We start from the raw sequence: 24478 nt of genomic DNA, 5'->3' as shown, positions 1-24478 counted from the left end.
ACCACATACCATACAATAACATATATAACAAATACTGGGCCTTGTCCACTGCATCGGGCCCCGCCCGGCATCGGACCGAAGTCCGGAATAAACTGAACATAACATGAGCATAAACATATAACATATAACATAAACATATAACTGCTGCATCGGGCTTGCCCGACATCGGACCGAAGTCCGGGACACATAACACATAACATAAACATATAACTGCTGCATCGGGCTTGCCCGGCATCGGACCGAAGTCCGGAACACATAAAACATAACATAAACATGCATGAATCACAAAGACATCAGACATACATAACTACTTCTTGGGACCGCCCCGACATCGGACCGAAGTCTGGAAACATATAAACTGCATCAGGCTAACCCTCGACATCGGACCAAAGTACGGAACTACTAACATCTAAACGGGCTGGCATTATGGCCGTAGACCCGTTCCTACTGGAAGTAAACTCACCTCTCAACTGACTGCTGAAAAACTCGTGCAAAGGTGACACCGTCTGCTGCTTCAACTACTCCCCGGCTATAATGACCAAATAAACCTTTAGTCAAAAACTGATAACTCTCCCATGGGTAAAATGACCATTCTACCCCTCTGATCTATCTTGGGCCATGACCTAGTCCCAATCCTTTCTAGTCCCCTCTAAGGCCCATTAAGTCCCCAAATGGCCCAATTTTCTGAATTAGGCCCAACTCTTCAAATGGGCTTTCCTTCCAAGCCCACTAACCCTTGGGCCCTTAACTGACTTCTAAAGGCCCATCACAGCCCATTACCACTATGTCCAAAACTTGGCCCAAACCAAGGCCCAATACCCAAAAGTCCACTGGCTGAGCGTACTCTGCTGTACGGTGCGCGTACTGCTTGAATGGCTTGTACGCCCAACGTACTCTCCTGTTAAGCCATCCTTTCCAAAACGACTTAATCTCTTAAGACAGAACGTCCAAACTACAGATCCGAGTCCCATACTTCATCCTAGCCCATAAAGTCGATCACTTGGTGGCTTGCAAGCCACCAAATGAGCCCAACACTAAAAAGTGACAAAGAATCATCATGGAAGTGGCTAGATCTCTTGCATGGCTTCATAAAAGCCTCAAATCTTGCAACTTTACAGCTAAAGGGACACTTTGAGCTTCAAGGGTGGCAACCCTAAGCTCAAAATCGAAGTTGCATGATCAAGATCCAATCTTTGGACCTAAAAAGATCCAAATCTTCCAAAACCCTAGATCTAGACTTTGAGGAGGAAAGTTATGAGCTTTATACCTCCTCTTGATGCCAAATGATGAGCTTAATCCAGATCCCTGAGCTCAAGGTACTCAAAGGCTTTTTCTCCCACCTCTCCTTCTATTCTTCAAAGCTTTCCTTCACCAAAATGAGCTCAAAAAGGTTAACACACACAACAATGGAGTATAAGGCGTATTAGGGTTTTCTGAGGGTGAGGGGGCTGGTAGGGAGGCCAGGGGGTGGCTATAATGGGGTATTTATATGCCTTAAACCCTAAAAATTAGGGTTTGGTATCTGCTCACGTACGTTGCGCGTACTCCTGGTACGCTGCGCATACGTGCGTGCGCCCCCGTATCCGATGCATGCCTCTACGCCCCGCGTACGCCAAGGCTACGCCCAATGTACGTCTTATGGGCGACCCAATTCCTTTGCCCCTTTGCTTAAATCCAATCCAATAGTTCTTTTATCTATATTTGACCCAATTATAATTTTAGGAAATAATTGATAATTAATACCTCAAAAGTCGGTCGTTACACTTTGTGCTTACGATTGATCTTTTGGGGTTGTATCGCAATGTTTGGATTAAATGTTTTTATTAAATCGAAAATGAAATTTTTGGGTCTTATTTTTGGGATGTTACAGTTAAACTAAATAAACGCTATGAGAAGGTAACCAACTTTTACTTTTGTTATTTTAAAAACAAAAACAAAAGTTATAATGGTCTTTTAAAAACAAAAACAAATATTAGTTACCTTCTAACAATATTTATAGTGAAATAGTAACCTTAGAATATTTCACATCGTTTGTTACTCATTTATTTCTGTATCCCTAATTCATTATTACCTTGAAGGGTAGCCCCTCAAGAACTTAAGGTTGGTATGTAACCACTTTTGAAAAGAAAAATATCATCTAAATTTACCCTAAATTGTATATACGATGAATATGTTATAAGCAATCCTTCTTTATGAACTAACTATAATGCCCATCATTAATTTTGTATAAATTAATCTAACTTGAATCTTCATACTTTTCAAATTTCTTCACATTCATTTCAATAATACTAGTAAGTTTTCCAGGTTTTAACTAAGGAAAAACTCTAAAATCTATGGGTGTCCAACTTTCTTCACTATTACCATCTGCAAGTCTGGAAGCACTCAATCTGATTGCCATGCTTCTTTCCTGAAGTCCATTTGCGATCGACAAGGATGGAGGCACTTTATCATCCTTTTTGCAATACATGTTAACATGTTCTACCATCCCTTCCAAAAAAAACTCTTTTATGGTTCAAAAATAGAAGATTTCTCGCAAAACTTGATTCTTTTGCTCCCAGAAAATCCATTTTATGTTCCTGAGAATGGGTTACAACATTGTTAGGATTAAGAACAAGTTGTAATTACAGTTGTGAATTAAATGTTTTTCAGGTACTTTATTAGTTCATGGGGATGCGAATGCGTTACTGTACACACACATCAACAATTTTATGATTGGAGATTCCATGATAATTTCGTTATAACTATAATTTATGGATTTCGAATTATGAACAAATGGTTTTTCTTTGAACGTACCTTTATGAAAATGAGTGTTTATGTCGGTTTAAAAATAAATTTTTATTCTGAAAATTAGAACGTTACATAATGTATATGCTTGTTTTTATGTATCCTTTCGGGGACATCTGATAAAATTGGAACATTACAGAGAAGATTAACATGACTCTTCGCAAAAATGACATGCACAAATCGAGAAATGATCCAAAAATATATGCTATATAGGTGATTTTGTACCTGTAGACAATAACACAAGTTCCTAATGTGGTCTACTTAATACTATAGAGATGGAGGTGAGTATATAAATCAATAAGAACTACTTCAAAGTTATTTAGATTGATACTTTACATATTTTATTTGTGATATGGATTTTAAATAATATAATATAGTACTACTATAAAATATATAGATGTTTGTAAAATAATTAATATGTAAAACAGATCATATATCTAAAACTTAAAGATAATCATTATGTTTAAATTTTGGAGACATGAGAGAAATGTAGATGTTATAAGAAAAAGTTGGATAAAAATTTAATTGTTAATTAAACTTTAGTGTATTGGAGATAGGCCAAGCCGCCAAGGTTAGTAATACTTTAATTATAGTTTCGTAAATAAAATATAATTATAATTATACAAAGCTCTTAATTTTAAGTTGATTGGAGCCATTTTTTAAGTTGTTTGGAGCAAAAGCAACCATGCCTGCATGTCATAAGATGAAGTCAGGTATAACCGTAAGATAATTAAGGAAACTTAAAATCCTAAATCTTGCATATCTGAAAATCTCAGTACCTAGTAGTATAAATAATAACCTCCTTTCATTCACATTCACAATGCACTGCCGACCCAATTACCCCCTTCACCTCTCTTCGTTCCCTATTTCTTTTAATTCCTTAACCCCTTCCTCCATCGTTTGTGTTTTATAATAAAATTTGTGAAGCATGCATGCCTGTTCATCAGAAACATGATGTTCTTTCGTGTCATTCATCAAGAAAGTTGAAAGCATAATTAAGGTGATGTGTTCTTTATAGTTGTGTAGGTAGCGAAAGTTTCTGTGAGTTCCTCTGCGTACCACGTTTGTGTGTTTTCTTGAGAAAGCTTGATAGTCTTACATATATAAAATGGAGCAGTATCAAATAATGAAGGAAATTGGGAGTGGATCATATGGAGTTGTCTGGGGAGCATTGAATGAACATACTGAAGAAGTGGTTGCGATCAAGCAACTGAAGATGAAGTATAACTCGACGAAAGAATGCATGAACCTGACAGAAGTCAAGGCACTACGCCAGATGGATCATCCCAATATCGTAAAGCTCAAGGAAATCATCAAAGAATACGATAGTTTGTAATTGGTGTTTGAATACATGGAATGCAGTCTCTACGAGCGTATGAAATGCAGGAAGAAGCCTTAATTTTTCAGAGGATGACATTAGAAACTTGTGCTTCCAAATCTTTCAAGGTCTGGCGTACATGCACAATAACAGCTACTTTCATCGTGACCTCAAACCAGAGAACCTTCTTGTTTCCAAGGATGTAATAAAGATTGCTGATCTTGGTCTAGTTGGCGAGACGAACCAACAGCCATACACTGTTAATGTTGGGTTACGCTGGTATAAAGCCCTGAAGTTCTTCTTGGGCAAGAATATGATTCTTCAGTTGATACGTGGGCAATGGGTGTAATCATGGCTGAACTATTTAGAGGGGGGCGACTATTTCCTGGTAAAAATGACGGAGATCAAATGTATAAAATCTGCAGTGTGATCGGCAGTCCAACAGAAAGCATGTTGAGCCTGGTAAATAGCAATTATCAGTACCCACAGCTTCCTGGCGTCCAACTTTCTTCACTATTACCATCTGCAAGTCTGGAATCACTCAATCTGATTGCCACACTTCTTTCATGGAGTCCATCCGCAAGGCCGACAGCGATGAAGGCACTTGATCATCCTTTCTTCAATACCTGGTACCATCTTCTACCATCCTTTCAAGGAAATCCATTTTATGGTTTCGAAACAGAAGATTCCTCGAAAAACTTGACAAGTCTGCTCCCAGAAAATCCATTTTGTAGTTCTGAAACAGAAGATTCCTCGGATCCTTCCGAAAACTTGATATGCCCGCCCCCAGAAAATCAATTCTACGGTTCCGAAACAGAAGATTCCTCGGAAAAATTGACTGGTCTGCTCCCAGAAAATATATTTTGTGGTTCTGAAACAGAAGATTCCTCGGAGGACCTAGAAAACCCATTTTGTGTTTCCAAAACAGAAGATCCCTAGAAAACTTGACATGTCTGCTCCCAGAAATGGTTCCAAATCAGAAGATTCCTCGGAAAACTTGACTCGTCTGCTCCCAGAAAATCCATTTTGTGCTTCTGAAACAGAAGATTCCTCGGAGAACCTAGAAAATCCATTTTGTGTTGCCGAAATAGAAGATCCCTCAGATAACTTGATATGTTTGCTCCCAGAAAATCCATTTTATGGTTCCAAAACAGAAGATTCCTCGAAAGGCTTGATTGGTCAGCTCCCAGAAAATCCATTTTGTGGTTATGAAACAGAAGATTCCTCGAAAAAATTGATTCGTCAGCTCCCAGAAAATCCTTTTTATGGTTCCGAAACAGTAGCTTCCTCAGAAAACTTGTCCCCTATGTTTCTAGAAATCCATTTTATGGTTCCGAAACTATAGATTCTTCAGAAAACTTGATCCGCCTACTCCCACAAAATCTATTTTATGGTTCCAAAAAAGAAGATCCCTCAAAAAACTTTGTATGTATGCTCCCAGAAAATCCATTACTTGGTTCAAAGAATTGCGGATTTTTATTCAAAATAGAGAGGAAGCAGGATCCGATGAAGCAAAAAACAAGAACAAAAAGTTTCACCATTGGTTTGGAAAGCGATGCGGAGCATATTGACGAGCTAATGATGGTATATATGGATAAGTTGGAGAAGAACAAAAGGGGTACCGAAAAGAGACAACTTCAAAGGATCAAAGGAATTAAAGAGGCTCAGCAAACGAACATAACTTGTTATCCTATGTTGAAAGTAAAAGGGTATTTGCCTTGTATCAAAGGAAAATTTTAGTTGGTATGAATAGTAGCATGCTATGATGCACGGAAACTTCTCTAAGGTTGCCGTTCCCGTTTCGGAAACTCCATGGAAACGGATACTCCGTAGAAACGCCATGGAAACGTTTCCTGGAAGTATCGGGTATCATGGAAACGTTTCGACAAAGTTTCCTTGAAGTTTTGGTGAAGTTTCCTAGCCGTTTCTATTTTATTTTAGGGTTTACATGGGCTTTTTAAGCTGAAATCCAAAAAAGGCTAATGGACTATTGTTTTTAAGGCTCAAAACGTATTCGGTATTCCCCTAAGTCCATAACCGCTCATCGATCAAAGTCTCCTGTTGTGAGTCATCTCATGTCTTCTTGATCAAAGACGATCAGTCGATCACGATTCACAAGGATCGTTGATCATCATTCATCACCATTCTTGATTCTCCTAATTCCTAATCACATCATCGATTATGGCTTCTCAAGAAACATAATGATCATCAACTACATCAATAGACCAACCTTCATTGTGGGACTATGTGACTAAACTGGAAAAACTTGTTGGAGCAGGAGGATGTTGGAAAGATTTAGTATTTTTGGAGTTTACACTTTACATCAATATACATATATATATATATATATATATATATATATATATATATATATATATATATATATCATACTATCATCATATCATATCTTATCATATCATCATATCATACTATATTATAAAGGAAACATTTTTTCTTTCACCACAATTATTTGAAACTCCCATGCATTTTTCCTTTCACCACATTCATTTGAAACTCCCATGACTTTTCAATTTCTTTCTAATAATGATTATAAGTTGGTTAATAAGATTAAATAAATATCAAACCTAAAGTGTAATAATATATAAACTAAATTTCAATATTAAAAGAATATCTTTACTTCTCCTTATAAAGTTATGTTTTTTTTTAACTTTTTACATATTATACTTAATTTATTAGTTTTAATATATTGTTGGATGTAAACCATTATCATTTTAAAGCTACAACGTTTGAACAATTTGTATAAAATATTTAAATTATAAACTTAAATATAACATTACGGGACCAGCTTAAATATAAATTTTAGTTTAACTTAAACAACCCAAATAATATTTTGTAAATAGTTAAAAGTGATAAATTGTAGTGTCCTTCTAATAATGATTATAATTTCGTTAATAAGGTTAAATAAATATCAAACCTAAAGTGTAATCATAAATAAACTAAATTTCAATATTAAATAATATATTTACTTCTACTTATAAATTAATGTGTTTAACTTTTAACATATTATACTTAATTTATTAGATTTAATATGTTGTTGTATGTAACCATTATCAATTTAAAGCTACAACTTTAGAACAGTTTGGACAAAATACTTAAACTATTAATTTAAATATAACATTACAGTGTTAACTGAAATATAAATTTCAGTTCCACTTAAAAAATCCAATGAATATTTTGTGAATAGTTAAAAGTGATAAATTGTAGTGCTAAATGCAAAAACTAAATTATAATATCAATTTAACTAAAATAGTTCTTAAAGATATTTGTACAACCGTTAAAAGTTTTCAAATAAGTAGCTTAAAATAACAATAACAATAGTTAAAAATAACTCTATATAAATGATTATATTGTTACCTTTAAAATAAAAAAAAATGTTTGATATTTTATATAATTATAATGATAGAAATTAAAACGTTAAAAAAATAAATTTAAAAAAATTAATTAACAATAACAGAAACTATAAATAACAGTAAGTCATATATTATATTTAATTTTATTCATGAGTAACTCGCGGGTAGAAGTCATTCAGACGGTTGAGATTATACAGTTATAATAGATGTATATATTATCATATAATTCAAAATAATCAATATATTATATCAATTTAGTATACGAATTATTATATCAAATTTAACAACAACGTTATTGTAATATTTAAAAAACATATATTTGTAAAGATTTCAACTATATAGGTGTTTCTGCGCAATGCGCGGGCATTCACCTAATATATATATATATTGTGGTATCTCTGCCGTATCCGTATCTTGAATTTTTGAGTTTTGTCGTTTCCCGTTCTCGTTCTGTATCCGTTTCCCGTTGCCGTATCCGTTTCCGTGCAACTTAGGTAGCATGTCATCAATTTGTATGTATTCGATTTGGTTTTTGATTGTTATTCAATATTAGAGATGCATGGTTGATATCGTATGTTTTGAATGAATTGACAAGCCATTTCTCTGATTTAGAAATTGATAAATCATTTTTCATGTTTGATTAATTATTTCTTCCATTTTGTATTTGTCGAATTAATTTTTTTACATGTGAATATGTAACATACTAGTTTATAACCCGTGGGAACCACAGTTATAAAATTAATTAAACTTTAATATAAAAATTCAAAATTATTAATCAATTATTTTAAATAAATTATTAATTAAGAGATATTTTTATTAGCTATGTAAAATTATAATCGTTAATTCAAATAAATATGTGAAATTAATTTTCAATATATACTAGACATTTTATATTTGTGGATTAATGAAAACAATAATATAAAATTTAAAATTTCAAATGAAGAATAAATATATTGACAAGTAGCATCACATTAAATAGGAGGTCTAATAAATTTAAAATAGACAATTAATAGATTGACGAGTAGAATCACATTAATTAAGAGGTCTAATATGATGATATATGACAAAAAGAACTACTTTTTTACTAGTATAGGGAGATGTTTGTGTATACGTATATTATTTAGAATTTTATGGTGGAAATATATATATATATATATATATATATATATATATATATATATATATATATATATATATATATATATATATATATTCCATCATCAATGTATAACCGGGGAGCATAGGCCACTATCCGGTCATATTTATAGAACCGAACCGGTTAAATCAATTCTTAAGATTTTGGAACAACTCTTGGAACCGTCGGAACCGGTCCAAAGTACATGGTGACCGGTGTCTACTTTTAAAAATAATATTAATAACAAAAAAAACATTTTTCAATACTACAAGTAAATCACATACCTTTCAAATTAGCAACAATACATCACTTGTATGGAGATGGACGCTGGCCTACTCATGTATGTACAATACCTCAAGATTCCCACTCATGTATGTACAATACCTCAAGATGCCCGGGGTCTAATTTTAAAAATAATATTAATAACAAAAAAAATACAATTACAATACTACAAGTAAATCACATACTTCAAATTAGCAATAATATCACTTATATGGAAATGGACGTTGGACTACTCATGTATGTGCAATAGAATAATTATTGGCAGCGCTCCATTATCATAAATTTCAAAAGTTTGATCTCCCTTATGAATATGCACAAATTGATAATAGTTATTCCATACAAAAGTACAAGGCACACCTTCTGTTTTGTATGAAACCAAGGCAAAAATATGTACAAGCACCGTTAATATCGTCATATTATGCTATGTATAAACCGATCTAGATAGAATTCGAAAAATCTAATTAGAAGTCTACAAATATGTCCAGATCTAGATATAATTCGAAAACTCTAATTAGAAGTCTACAAATATGTACCAGTCACTTATTAATGATGGTGGAATATAAGAACCCTTGAAACTCCATAATTACAAGTTTTGTTTTATAGTTTCTCACTTCTTCCTTCTTCACGCATTCGTGCAACAGCCACTGACTCGACTTTCTATAATCAGTTTCTTCAAGAACTGCAAATCGATTTTACTCAAGAACTACACTACACAATTCCATGATTGCTACTAGAAATCAAGCCGTTTTCATTAACTGTCCTGCCTATATAAGAGTTGGATTTCACTGTAAATGCTTCAATCATAGTTGTTGTACGATAGTTGGTGGTAGAGAAAAGGGGCGTCGATTAAAATTGGTGGAACGCTTTCTGGGAAAACATTCCCCATGTTCGTGGTATAGGTTAGGGCTCTTACTTTGCTTCCTCTCCTACCCTCCGTTCCCTAAGATATAAAATATAGTTGCAAAACCCTTTCATCACTTTGATGATTTTTGTTGATTATAGTTGTTTCTCAATTTGAAGGCAAGGAAGGATATGGATAAATGGCTCTCCTAATGAAATGCTAATGGGGAAGAGTATGTATCACTACTAGAAAAATGAGAATTACCAACGACATTATCCGTCGCTATTACGTCGGAATAAGAGGATACCGACGGACTGCCATTGAAAAATTGGTTGTAACGTAATAGTTCGTGGGTAAATACTGCCGACGGAATAGCTACGAAATACCTACGACATACCGACAACATTTTTCCATCGGTAAATTACCGACGTAACACCTACAGAGAGAAATAGCAATGGATTTCCTACGGATTATTGAGGGGACCAATTTGATTGACATTGAGTTTCTTACCGACGAAACCGACAACCTATATTGCCGACGGATATCTTGTCGTTATTCCGTCGAAAAAATCGTTTTATTCATAAAAGAATATAAAATATAATATATTTTCATTTTTTTTCAAATATGCAAAGTAAACCAAATTCAATAGTTGCCCATAATCATATTCAAACACAAACCTAACGAGAACAATACAACTAGAGTTTCAAAATACACAAAAAGTGTACCAAATACCAAGTTTGACAAATTTCGATATTCCATTGTCCCAAAATTCATACCAACTAAAAATTAACAAAAAAATAAAAATAAACAATACCAAATGTTTACAAATTCCATTGTTCCATAATACTTACTCATTATCCTCGGGTGGACTGCCCGGGGGGGGGGGGGGGGGGATCACGGGCTTGATTTGCGAGCATATTCATCATCATCGCCATCATTGTGATTTGTTCTAGCATTTGTTCTTATATTTTTATATTTTTCGCATTGTAGAAAATTCCTCACGTATCATATCAACCTCAAAACGCATAACACAATTTAATACTTAAACCATAATAACAATGTACTTGAGCTTATTATAACAATCTATTATAGTTTATAATTATAACAATATACTTAACTTTTAAACTATAATAGCAATGTACTTTTGTTTATTATTATTTTAATTCATATTAACAACAAGCTACCTAACTTTTATACCTTAATAGTAATGCACATTTGTATATTATCAATTTAATCCATAATAACAACATACTACTCAACTTTTAAACCATAATAGCATTGTACTTTTGTTCATTATCAATTTAATCCATAATCACAACAAACTGCCTAACTTTTAAACCATAATAGCAATGTGCTTTTGTTTATTATCAATTTAATCAATATTAATAACAAACTAACTAACATTTAGATCATAATAGCAATGTACTTTTGTATAATATTTATTTAATCCATAATAACATACTAATTAACTTCTAAACCATAATAACAATGTACTTTTGTTTATTATCAATTGAATCAATATTAAAAACAAACTACCTAACTTTCAAACCATAATATCAATGTACTTTTGTTTTTAATCATTTTTAACCATAATAACCACATACTACTTAACTTCTACACCATAAAAACATACCTCTTGTGGTGTGTTTTATGGTTGGGTAGACTGGGTTGATTAGGAAGATAGTGTCCCAGAAACAAAAAAATTGATATATGATGCTCTTATACCTTATGTATGACCGTTCTTCTTTCCTCCTTTTCTCGGAAGTTGGCTTTCAGCCCATACCCCAGCATCGTCCTCGTGGTTTGTCAGATATTCTCCATATTTGTTCACCAACCCTTGTAGATAGTCTTTGAGCAATATTCCATATTTTCACAGGCTCCCTCGAAATATATTTTCTTGGACTCACTAGTGCCATGTGTCTTCACAAATAGATATTAAAATATGAGTTCTTTACCTAATTGTGCTTTCTACATAAAATACAAAGTAAAATTGATGCAACTAGTGTTAAAAAAACAAGAATAACAAAATTTATAATTATGATACTTACCAACTTAAGACGATGCTCGACATATCCTATGCTACCAGCCGTATGCCTTGATGTCTTTCCATTAGAATCAGGGGTGTTTGGTTCTTCTTAGCAGCTTGTGACTGCTTTTTCCATCTCTGTAACACCCTTGTTCCAAATTGATTTAGCTTACTATTTATCAGGGACCAACGATGGAGTTTTGGGTAAAAATCTGTGCCACGACGTGGTGTAAGGATTCCCACAACATGGCATCGAGTAAATGGAACACATGTTTTTAATGAGTGCCACGATGTGGTAGTGGGATGGCCATGACGTGGCCGCTGTAGTATTTCACCTTTGTAGTATTTCAAACTTATGCATGCATGTATATATATATATATATATATATATATATATATATATATATATATATATATATATCTTTAAATACATATGTATATAAGTGATAAAGATTATAACTTAGAGTTTATACATGTACTTATGATCACTACTTTGAAAGGTACTTCTTTATAAAAGTGAGTACATTACACTTTTACGTACATACCGAATATACTCGGCTTTTATAAAATTTATGCAATTCACTATGCCTAGTAACTTATCCACATATAAGTTAGGGCTGAGGGCTATTCATGTACCTTAGTAAAGGGCTTTATTGTGAGACACTAGTCATTAGGTAAGTCTAAACACTTAGCATACCCACACTACTAAAACCTTTAATTCTTGGAGCAAGATACGTATATATAATAGATCTATACGGGGTTAATATCCCCACCTGTGGTTGCTAGCTACAACCTCGACCGATCAATCGAAGCGGATGATAGGTATCCACAATCATTACTACGATGTACAAAGAAGCGATGTATGAGGGTACATTCAGTCACATAGCTCGGTTATAGGTCTCTTTATAAACATTAACTAGAATCTCTCTCTCTCTCTCTCTCACACTACAAACCATGGATTTGTTTTTTCTTAAAATAGTTTTAATTATGGATTTACTTATGCAAATACATCTTTTGGTTTTCAATGTTCATTCAAAGACTCTTTACAAACACATTTTTTAAGTATGGATTTACTTATGTGAATACCTCTTTTTGGTTTTCAATGGTTACTCAAAGACTCATTACAAACATGGTTTTAAGTATGGTTTTACTTACATAGAAAATACTTTTTAGAATTTTGAAACGTATCACGGCTGTTAGAAGAAAACCTGTAACTCTCACCAACCTTGTGTTGACCCTCAAAACTACATGTATTATCAGGTAATCAGTAATCAAATAATTCAGACGACGGATTAGTCATGGATTTCAGGCTATCTAGTTAACTAGTTTCTGTTATGTCTGCATACCTGTTTAAGGCAATTCATGTAATATACTATTATTTGTAAGAACCATGTATTAAAACATCAAGATGAAATACAAATGTTGTTTTTTTTTATTGTTGTAATTGTGTTATATATTCAGTTTACCTATGATCCATGAACTAAGTCGTACAACCCGACATGTTCCGCTGCCTCGACCGGGGGTGTGACAACAATGTCTTCCAAAGACATTCCTGAACCACTCGAACTACTTCCTTATTGCATGTTTTGAGGTTGAAATTGAGATTTATGAAAAGGTTGATAGGAATGGAAATTTGGTTGGTAATTTGGTTGATGATGCATTTGATTCTGAAATGGAGGTCTAGGTTGGTAAGGTGGTGACCTTGGTTGAAAATTAGCATTGGGTTGGTGCCAATATGGATTGTTTATTGGTGGAAAGTTGCCTTGTTGTTGACTAGAAAATCCCATGGATTGAAGTTCTTCCACATATTCTTGCAACATAGGACACATATCAGTGGGGTATCCTACTTGGGTACAAACACCACGAGGTCTAACTACCGGCTGCACACCCTTGTTCTTAGCAAGCATCATCATAACTTTGGTCAACTCGAAAAGTTGACGTTCTATCTTTGGTGTGGAAATTTATTTTACTCCTCTTGGAGTGTCAGTGTAACATTCCTCTTCTTGAGTTGTATGCTTAGATTTTTTAGCCATATTCTTGATAAGAACTCTGATTTCTATAGGAGTCTTGTCAACTATTGATCCTCCACTAGATGCATTAAACAATCTTCTCTCCCAAGGTGACATTCCTTCACAAAAGTACTACAACAACTGATACTCTGAAATCCCATGCTTTGGAAATCTTGAACATAATTTCTTGAACTGTTCCTAGTAAGTATGAAAGGCTTCTCTCATGGGCGAGAGACGACGGTCTACGATCCACATTTGGCATGCATCTATCACACCACGCCTCGGTCCCTAGCACCCCCGTAGACCGAGCACTAACCATTATGGTACCACGAGTGTCCTGCCTGGGCACCCGAGTACATACCCTCAACAATGAGGTGATAAAGATCGGAGGCGATGCCCGAATCAAGGCGGTACTAAATCGACGCATTGACGAAGAGCAAGACCGCCATATGGAGACCATACTAGCTCTAAAGGGTGAGCAGGTGCACACTAAGACTCACATACATTCCTTAGAGGAGCGGGTGGCCACCTTGGTGCGACACGCCCTAGTAGATGAGACAAGGGGCAGCAGCCGCAGAGCAACAGGCAGAAAAAGCTACTTGTGAGATGAGCAAGATAGCTGGACACCTTGTATGCTATTTTGGCATCTAAGATAGGTTAGCCTATTATGGTCATGCCACTCAAACGAAGCTCAAGAGTCTGTACAGGACCAACACCAACACTAACTCCAATACCGACACATATGACCGCGACCGCAATCGAAGAAATTGTTGGAACCTGAAAAGTGAACTTCTAGTAATCACAAGTATTGAAGATCCGAAGTCAGCAGTGTCCGATATTGTGTGAAGTCTGAAATGCAGACAGTGTCCAAGATGAAGTCTAGTCCGAGATGGAGAGTAGATCCGAGATCAGTCTGTTTGTTTGAACATTTATTATTTATTGTCTTGTTTATGATGTAACGTTTCATAGGACTTATCTTCTGTATATCTTTTAAATGATCAGTTATCAATAACTGATTATTATCCAGTCCTAGGAATGTATCCAAGTTTGTACAATGTTCCTCCCTAGCCTATATAAGGAGTGATTTTAATGACAAGAAAATCACGCATTGTTACTCCAAAGATAGAAAAAAATTCTCTTTGATTTACTTTCACTTTTCTCTCAAGTCAATAGCTTTCATAAACATTCTTCTTGTTCATTTATTGTCTTTACATTGATTATACTCCTAGTCTCTTCATTTAATATTGTGTACTTTGTTGAATATTTCATTCAAGTACTAACTGGTATTACCAGATTCGACTGGAGCATCTAATTAAGAACAGACATTGATGTTAAATATTAACTCAAGGTTTGAGTTTTCAAACCTTGTCCTTGCGCAATAGTTTCTTGTACACACAACTAGTATCAGAGCTTGAGTGGTTGTCATTTGAATCCATAACAACAGATTATAGTTGATTCGAAATTACCTTGGTATTTCGATAATTTCTGTGTTCAAGATAAAAGTTCTTCTATATACCGCTTTTGCTTTAATATCTTAACTTCAATAGCTGCTCCTAATTCTTAACAAATGTTTTTAATGCAAATAGAAAATAACGTGTGTTTCCCTTCTCGTGCCCCATTGATAGTTGTTGAAGAGTATGATCACTGGAAAGTCAGAATGGAAAGGTTTTTACTTGGTAAAGAAAAAGGTGAAGCTATCTGGAGATCTATAAAAGAAGGTCCACATGTTCCTGTTAGACAAACTGTAAGATATGCTGCTGCAACTCTCATGGGACAGGAAGAACAGTGTCAGGCATCTCTCACTGCTGATGACATCGAGAAATTGCATGCAGATCAAGTTGCTTTTTCTGAAATGGTGTTTGGTATTCCTCCTTCTCTCTTTGAGCACATTAAGTTGTGTAAATCTGCTAAAGAGATTTGGGACACACTCCAAGACCTGTTCGAAGGATCATAAAACAGGAAGGATAAGCGTCTGACTTCCGTTGTCAACGAGTTCGATACTTTCACCATAACTCCCGGTGAATCTGTTGCCTCTGCCTCTAACAGATACCAAATCATTGTCAACAACATGACAACTCATGGGATTGTCCGAACTCCACTTGAATACAATCTCAAGTTCATCAATAGTCTTGGTAAAGGATGGGGAAACTAGTGGGTTTTCAGAGCATTCTAACACTCCTATGGTGTACATGCAACCCTAGAAACCTTGGATCTATGTTTGACTATGATACATGCAAATAATTATTTTTCCAAGGTTCTTATCCTATCTAGCATGGCATGGGGAACTTGAATCAAATAAAGCTAGTAGAATTACTTACCTTGTAGTTGTAGTTGATTGCTTGGAGTTTTAGAGCCTAGCACCAATAGTGTGGATGCCTCAAATGGAAATCACAAATCACCACAAACTTGGAACTTTGAGAGAATAGTAATCACCTTCTTGAAATCGGCCCTCTTACTTTACTCACCACAACTCATGTGATTTCAAGAACCAAAGCCTCCTTTATATAGTGTGGTGGATTAGGGTTACATTCATGTAAACCCTAATACCCATGTCTTTTCATTTCCATGAGATCCATGGGTTAAAGCTCCATGGAGTATCCATGGACTTTCCATGCAAGCCTAGCCCATTCCAAATAAGCATTAGCCCACACTATATAAATACAAGAGCCCATATTTAATTAGTCATACTTTTGATCTCTAAATTAATTCTAGATTAATTATAGATCAATACTAATTAAATAATATGATTTTATATTAATATATTAGGACTTATAATATATTAATAAATCATAACTTATACTATTCTCAAACGATTATCCATAAATTGTTCGGGTGAAGTGCAACCCAAATGGACCATGCCGGGTCGGGTCAAGTACATACCAAATATAGTTATGGACTTAGACACTATATCCAACAGTCTCCCACTTGGATAAGTCTAATAACTATAGTTGCAAGTATGACTTCAGGAACCGATCAACAATCGTAGCTCTTTAAACTCTGTTGAACTATGAAGCGCCATTTTAGATAAGTGATCATATAATCCTCTGTTCTAGATATCAGCCGGACAAATACATGGAACATGGTCTTGCTTATTGTCCAGCATTTGTTTCCCGATTTCCGATTTGTTTGACATAGAACTTAACTGAACACATCAATTTAGTTCTGACCGGGCCCGATACATAGGTCAAAACAAAATCATCGAGGGGCCCAGATATCGCTTCTAATCCTAGAAGGAACAGATAAACTTCGACTCATATGTTTGCTCTACTACTTGTTGAATTACACACAAAAGCACGGTTTATAACATCGAGTTACCAATGCGTTTTCGTGCAATCAATGCATAACCAACTCATAGACAACAAATCATATCTCTAGGTTTGAAGACTTATATGATATTACCATCTCACGATCACTCGAGATAAATTCCATGAAGTGATACAAGTGATCGTGGGTTAAATCCAATACTCAGAACTTATGAGCACTCATGAGTGCTGTAGCCCCGCTTTGTCTAACATCTTAGACTTCTACAAGCCAACCCATGACAGTCTTGATTCATATCTACTTCCAACATATGACCGACTGTGGAGAGTTTGAATAATATGATATAAACCATAACATAATTATTCTGGAAGTCAAAACATGCAAAAAGAAATAATAGTAAACGATTGACAAGAGATAGCAACACTTTACTTATAAATAACAGCTTTTATTTATCATCAAATGTCAATTACATTTTACAAATTTCAAGATTATCTAACTACTAAAACTAATATCATCCTTCAGCCCTATGCTCCGAGCATGCTGGAGATGCTTAGCCCGAGTCAGTCCCTTCGTGAGGGGATCTGCTGGGTTCTCATCCGATGATACCCTCTTTGCCACGAGGATTCCTTCTTCTATTCGATGTCTAATGAAGTGATATTTTCTGTCAATGTGTCTGGATCTCCCATGATCTCTTGGTTCCTTGGATAAGGCAACCGTACTATTGCTGTCACAGAAAATCTCCATTGGCTCCTTTATAGCTGGTACAACTCCAAGGTCTCCGATGAAATTCTTTAGCCATATAGCCTCCTTTGCTGCCTCGCTTGCTGCTATATACTCTGATTCACAAGTGGAATCAGCCACTGTCTCCTACTTGGAACTTTTCCAAGTAATTGCCCCTCCGTTTAGAGTAAAGACCCAGCCCGACTGAGAGCGGAAATTATCCATGTCAGTCTGAAAGCTAGCATCACTGTACCCTACAACTCTCAAGTCCTCACTTCCACCGAGGGTAAGGATCCAGTCCTTAGTCCTCCGTAGGTACTTAAGGATATTCTTTACCACAGTCCAGTGTGCCTTACCAGGGTTCCCCTGATACCTGCTAACCATGCTCAAAGCAAAGGCTACATCAGGTCGAGTACACGTCATAGCATACATGATCGATCCTACAGCTGAAGCATAAGGTATTCGACTCGTTTCTGCTATCTCAGCCTCAGTACTAGGGCTTTGTGTCTTACTCAATCTGGCGTTACTCTGGATGGGTAACTCTCCTTTCTTGGAGTTATGCATGTTGAACCTTTTCAACACTTTGTCCACATAGGTGCTTTGACTAAGTCCAATTAGTCTTTTACTCCTGTTTTTCAAAATCCTTTTCCCTAGGATATAGGCAGCTTCTCCAAGGTCCTTCATAGCGAAACACTTCCCAAGCCAGGACTTTACTTCCTGCAGGGTTGGGATGTCATTTCCTATGAGTAGTATGTCATCCACATACAGTACCAAAAAGCTGACTATACTCCCACTAGCCTTGATATAGACACAAGATTCATCTTCACTCCTTGAAAAGCCAAATTCTTTGATTTTCTCATCAAAGCAAAGATTCCATCTGCGAGGTGCCTGTTTTAATCCATAAATGGATTTCTCGAGCTTACACACTCTACTGGGGTACTCTGTACTGACAAAACCCTCTGGCTGAACCATGTAAACATCTTCAGCCAACTTTCCATTAAGGAAAGCGGTTTTGACATCCATTTGCCATATTTCATAATCATGAAATGCAGCAATGGTTAACAGAACCCTAATAGACTTAATCTTGGCCACTGGTGAAAAGGTCTCATCATAATCAACTCCCGGAGTTTGAGAATAACCCTTTGCAACCAGTCGTGCCTTATAAGTGTGTACATTACCATCCATGTCGGTCTTCTTCTTGAAGATCCATTTGCACCCAACTATCTTACGATCAGGTACATTGTCAACCAAGTTCCAAACTTGATTGTCATACATGGACTGTATCTCGCTATCCATAGCCTCTTTCCATTTAGCAGCCTCAGGGCCTGCCATGGGTTCCGTGTAGCTGTTAGGCTCATCCAGATTTACCAGTGTGTTATCACTGATAAGTGTCTCACCTTCTGTAGTAATATGAAAACCATAATAATGCTCAGGTGCATTCCTAACTCTGGTGGAACGCCTCAGAGGTATAGATTCTTCAGTCGGCTCAACAGGAGTTTCATCCTCAGGTTGAGGGCTAGGGTTTGAGGTTCCTTCACCACTTGACTCTTGAATTTCCTCAAGGTCAATTTGCCTCCCACTGTCTCCTTGGCTCATGAATTCTCTCTCTCGAAAGAATCCTCTTCTTGCTACAAAGACCACATTATCACTGGGTCTGTAGAAGATGTAACCAAAGGATTTCTGTGGGTAGCCGATGAAAATACACCTTTCGCTTCGGGGTTCGAGCTTATCGTGAGTCTCGTGTCTCACGAAAGCCTCGCAACCCCAAATCTTGATGTGGTCTAGATTGGGAACTTTTCCAGTCCACACCTCATGAGGTGTTTTGACAACCTTCTTTGTAGGGACTAGATTAAGGATATGGGCGGCAGTCTCTAAGGCATACCTCCAAAATGAGATTGGTAGCGAAGCTCGACTCATCATGGAACGAACCATGTCCAACAAGGTCCGATTGCGCCTCTCAGCTACACCATTCATCTGTGGTGTCCTAGGAGGTGTCAATTGTGAGACAATCCCACATTCCTTAAGATAGTCAAGGAACTCAGTACTAAGATACTCACCACCACGATCGGATCGAAGCATCTTAATGTTCCTGCCCAACTGATTCTCCACTTCTTGCTTAAACTCTTTGAATTTCTCAAAGGTTTCTGACTTATGCTTGATTAGGTAGACATATCCATATCTACTAAAATCATCAGTAAAAGTCACATAGAACCGATTAGCATCTCTTGTGGCGGTTCTGAAGGGTCCACACACATCCGTGTGTATGAGGTCCAACAAACCTTCACCCCTAGCACAAGTGCCAGTAAAAGGTGACTTTGTCATTTTACCAAGCAAACAAGATTCACAACTATCATCTGACTTTAGGTCAAATGACTCCAAGACTCCATCCTTTTTGGAGTTGGCCTATGCGTTTCTTGCTTACATGTCCAAGACGACAATGCCATAAGGATGCTTTATCTAAGCTAGTGGAAGAGTTAATACACAATACATTATTTCCTAGATTATCTACAACAGATACAGTTTCATACACGCCATCACAAGGTAATGCTTTAAAATAAAGAACATTATTAAAGAAAGCATCAATACTACCATTATTATTATCAAAATAAAAGGTAAAACCTTGTTTATACAATGCATGAAAGGAAATAACATTTCTTGCCATTTCTGGCGAATAATAACATTTATTCAAATCTAATGTAAACCCACTATTTAGCACTAAGGAATAAACTCCTATCTTGGTGACAGGTGAAGCTTTCCTGTTTCCCATGATCAAGTTTATCTTTCCCTGCTCCACATTCTCACTTCTTTTTAGTCCCTGCAAATCACAACATATGTGAATACCACAACCTGTATCAAGGACCCAAGACTTAGAATGAGGTGAGTTATTAGACAATATAGTGTATATACCTGCATGGTTGGGTTTTACTTTCCCATCCTTCAAATCTTGCTGGTACTTTGGGCAGTTTCGCTTCCAGTGCGACTTTTCATGGCAATAGAAGCATTCAGCCTCATTAGGGTTAGCAGAAGGAGTGACAAAACCTTTCTTGGTTTTGCTTGAAGAGGAGCCTTCAAGGGTCTTACCCTTGGTACCCTTAGAAGGGTTCTTTCTCTTCTTCCCTTTGCCATGCCCGATTGCCAAGACATTGGCCGCAGTTGGAGTAGGAGTAGGAGTAGTAACAACCGACTTACCCTTTAGACCACTTTCGGCGGTCTTCAAGAGTCCTTGAAGTTTGCTGAGGGTGACTTCTTCCTTGTTCATGTGATATGTCATGCGGAATTGATCATAACACGATGGCAAGGAGTGCAAAATGATGTCTATTGCTAACTCCTCAGGGAAGTTCACATTCAGCTTCAGTAAACGGTCCACATACCTTTGCATTTTCTGCATGTGGCCCGTGATGGGTTCACCATCCTTCATTCGGGTTGTTATCATGGAGGGGATTATTTCATATCGCTCTTGACGAGCACTTTGATGGTAGCGGTCCATCAAGTCCTGGTGCATCTCAAAAGGATAATAGTCCTCATAGGACTTTTGGAGCTCGGCTGTCATGGTGGCCAACATGATGCATGCCACTTTTGTAGCATCTCTTTCATGTACCTCATATTCAGCAAGCTCTTCAGGAGTAGCAGTTGGCTCGGGTACCTTCAGCTCCTTGTCGAGAACATATTCTTTGTTCTCATACCGAGTGACCATCCTGATGTTTCTGATCCAATCTGTAAAGTTGGACCCATCAAAGATGACTCTCCCACAAAGATTCATGAGAGAGAAGGAGCTAGTAGGGTTTGAGCCAGAAGCATTGTTATTGGAAGACATCTGAAAAGAAGAGGGAATAGATTAGATTAGATATAGAGATAGTCCTTAACAAAACACCCAAATGTAATATTAAGGCTAGGACCCAACACAATATTTTATAACTTAGAAGAGGGATGCCGTAATCTAAGCTATAAGATATTTGAAGGTAGGTGAATGACGATTCACCAATTTCCACCATGAAAAACGAAATATTTAATTAGGTTTTAATTGGTTTAGAAACTCCTAGATTCTTTGAGATTCATTGAACTTTCTTCAATGGCATGTTTCAATCTCGAGTGTGCCCTTCAAGTTTTGTGACTGGGATGCCGAGGATCACAAAATAAGGTGTGAAGTAACCATGCAAATTACTTGGTACCCTTAATGTATTACCCCTCAATCGATGTGCCGGTTAACCACACACGCTCCATCGATACTATGATAAATATTAAGTCACCCTTTACCTACCTTGTTAAGTTCAAGTTAGTGTGCCGGTTAACCACACACGCTCAACTAACGACTTAAACAAAGTGTAAAGTGTAATTTCATGGATTAGCACCTTATTCACATTTTCCTAAAATAACTAAGATTGGGAATTCAATAAAGTTTAGTTACTTTAGTATTATCATTATACTTTTTGTTGGGTTATGAGCATTCTAACACTCCTAAGTGTACATGCAACCCTAAATACCTTGGATCTATGTTTTCTCTATTATACATACAATTATGAACATCCAAGGTATTATCCTAATCTAGCATACAAAATAATAAATATAACAAGATAGAATACATACCTCTTTGATGTAGAATGTCTTCATGAAGCTTGAGTGCCTAGTGCCCCAAGTGTGACACCTCAAATGGTTCACACAACACCAAATACACTTGGAATAACTTGAGAGAAACTTGAACACTCCTTGAAATCGTCTAGCCCTCACACTCACACATTAGTGCACGATTTCTTGAGCCATGGGATTCTTTTATATGGTGGCTATTAGGGTTACACCATGTAACTCATAAATTTACCCATTCCTTATGCTCCATGGATTTTAACCTCCATGGAGTATCCATGGGTCACCCCATGGACTTAGTCCAACATAAGGAATCTTGGATCACAAGCCCACATATATAAGAATGAATGATTTACACAATCAACCTATATATTTAATTAGTCTCCTTTTGATCACTTAATTAATTCCAAATTAATTCTTGATCAATACTAATTAAATAACCTTATTAATATATTAGAACTTATAATATATTAACCAACCTTAAGTGTTATTTCTCTCATTATATCTATCCAAATGCATGATGCCATGCAACCCAAATGGACCATGCCGGGTTGGGTCAAGTCTTACCAATTATAGTTATGGACTTAGACATTAATCCAACAGTCTCCCACTTGGATAAGTCTAAAACTATTATTGCGTATGACTTCAGGAACCGATCAGCAATCGTAGCTCTCAAAAGCTTCTGTCGAACTCTGACCTTGTCGATGAACTCTGACCTTTGTCAATGACTTGACCATTAGATAATGGATCATATATTCCTCCATTCTAGATATCATATGGACTGAGACATGGATTATCAATCATTCTCTCTGTCCATTTGTTGTTTCCCGATTTCCGATTCATGATGACTGACTGATTGAACAAATCAAATCAGTCCTGGCTTGGCCAAGCACTCACATGTATCATCTTTAAATCATCGAGGGGCCCACAGATATCGCTTTTATCCTAAAGGTAAAAGGAATGGATAAACTTCGACTCATATGGCTTGTTCTACTACTTGTTGAATCATACACAAAGGCACGTTTTATAACATCGAGTTACCAATGCGTTTTCGTGCAATCAATGTATAACCAACTCATAGTAACAACTCATATCTCTAGGTTTGAAGAATATAAGATATTATCGTCTCATGATCACTCGTGATAAAATCCATGAAGTGATTCAAATGAGCGCGAGTTGAATCCAATACTCAAAACTTATGAGCACTCATGAGTGTTGTAGCACCACTTTGTCCACCAACTTGGACCTCTACAAACCAACCCATGACAGTCTTGATTCATATCTACTTCCAACATATGACCGACTGTGGATGGTTTGAATAACTTAATCATTCAGGAAGAGCGACTTAGTTATTCTGGAAGTCAAAACATGCAAAGTGAAACACAAGAATAAATGAATCAAATATGGTATCAAACCCTATGAATATAAATAAACACTTTTATTTATCACCATACTGATTACTCATTATTCATTGTTTCGGTTTTATCAACTTTATACTTGAATTTAAAACAATAGTTGTCCCATGCTCCAAGCATGTACACTATGTTTTCTAAACACTAGTCATGCCATACACCAAGTATGCATACTATGTTTGTCTATGATCTTTACTTTGTAAAATAGATCAATTGAACATCACTCCAATGATCCTCTTTTCACAGTCCCAAATCCTTACTCCAAATGCAAGAATTCCAAATTCATGCCATTTAGTGAAATCTGTTAGATTCTAAACTTATATGCATTGATCCTCTTAATGATTATGCACAAAGTCAGAAAGACTTGACAACAATCATTACAGAGCATTCCAAAGGAGATCAGCTCCTTGGAAACATCCTTCTTTCATTAAGTTTCCTAATCTTACACAGATTGAATAATTTCTAACTTTGAAACATTTCCATATTCCATTTTGACTATCACTTCTGAACAAGAGTTGCCTCCTTACAGATTATGTCAATATGGTCCTTCCAGAATTAACATTATACTTCCAACTGTCCTTGAGCAACCAATCTTTGGTAAACCTTAGATTGTCCTCGACAATTGCTTAATCATTTTAGTCATATCCAATTCTAGACCTTTTCCCTTCATAATGCCCCAGGCATTTGGAAAATTTTAGAAAGGATGAATATAGCACATGTAATCGATCCTATATCCGAAGC

General features: G+C 36.1%; 1 non-coding gene and 1 pseudogene across 1 annotated transcript; both read left to right on the top strand.

Annotated features, from left to right (window-relative positions):
• Positions 1 to 2884: 2884 nt before the first annotated feature.
• LOC145118257 (U6 spliceosomal RNA) lies at positions 2885 to 2986 on the top strand. The gene has a single exon (XR_013713217.1). It is a non-coding gene; the product is annotated as a U6 spliceosomal RNA (small nuclear RNA).
• A 906-nt stretch (positions 2987 to 3892) lies between these two features.
• Positions 3893 to 5041, top strand: LOC145114039 (cyclin-dependent kinase F-4-like; annotated as a pseudogene).
• Positions 5042 to 24478: the final 19437 nt, after the last annotated feature.

This window comes from Lactuca virosa, chromosome 5 (genome assembly GCF_052849685.1).
Source record: "Lactuca virosa cultivar CGN04683 chromosome 5, Lactuca_virosa_CGN04683_v6, whole genome shotgun sequence".
Lineage (NCBI taxonomy): Eukaryota > Viridiplantae > Streptophyta > Magnoliopsida > Asterales > Asteraceae > Lactuca > Lactuca virosa.
This window is presented reverse-complemented; position numbering and strand designations above follow the sequence as displayed.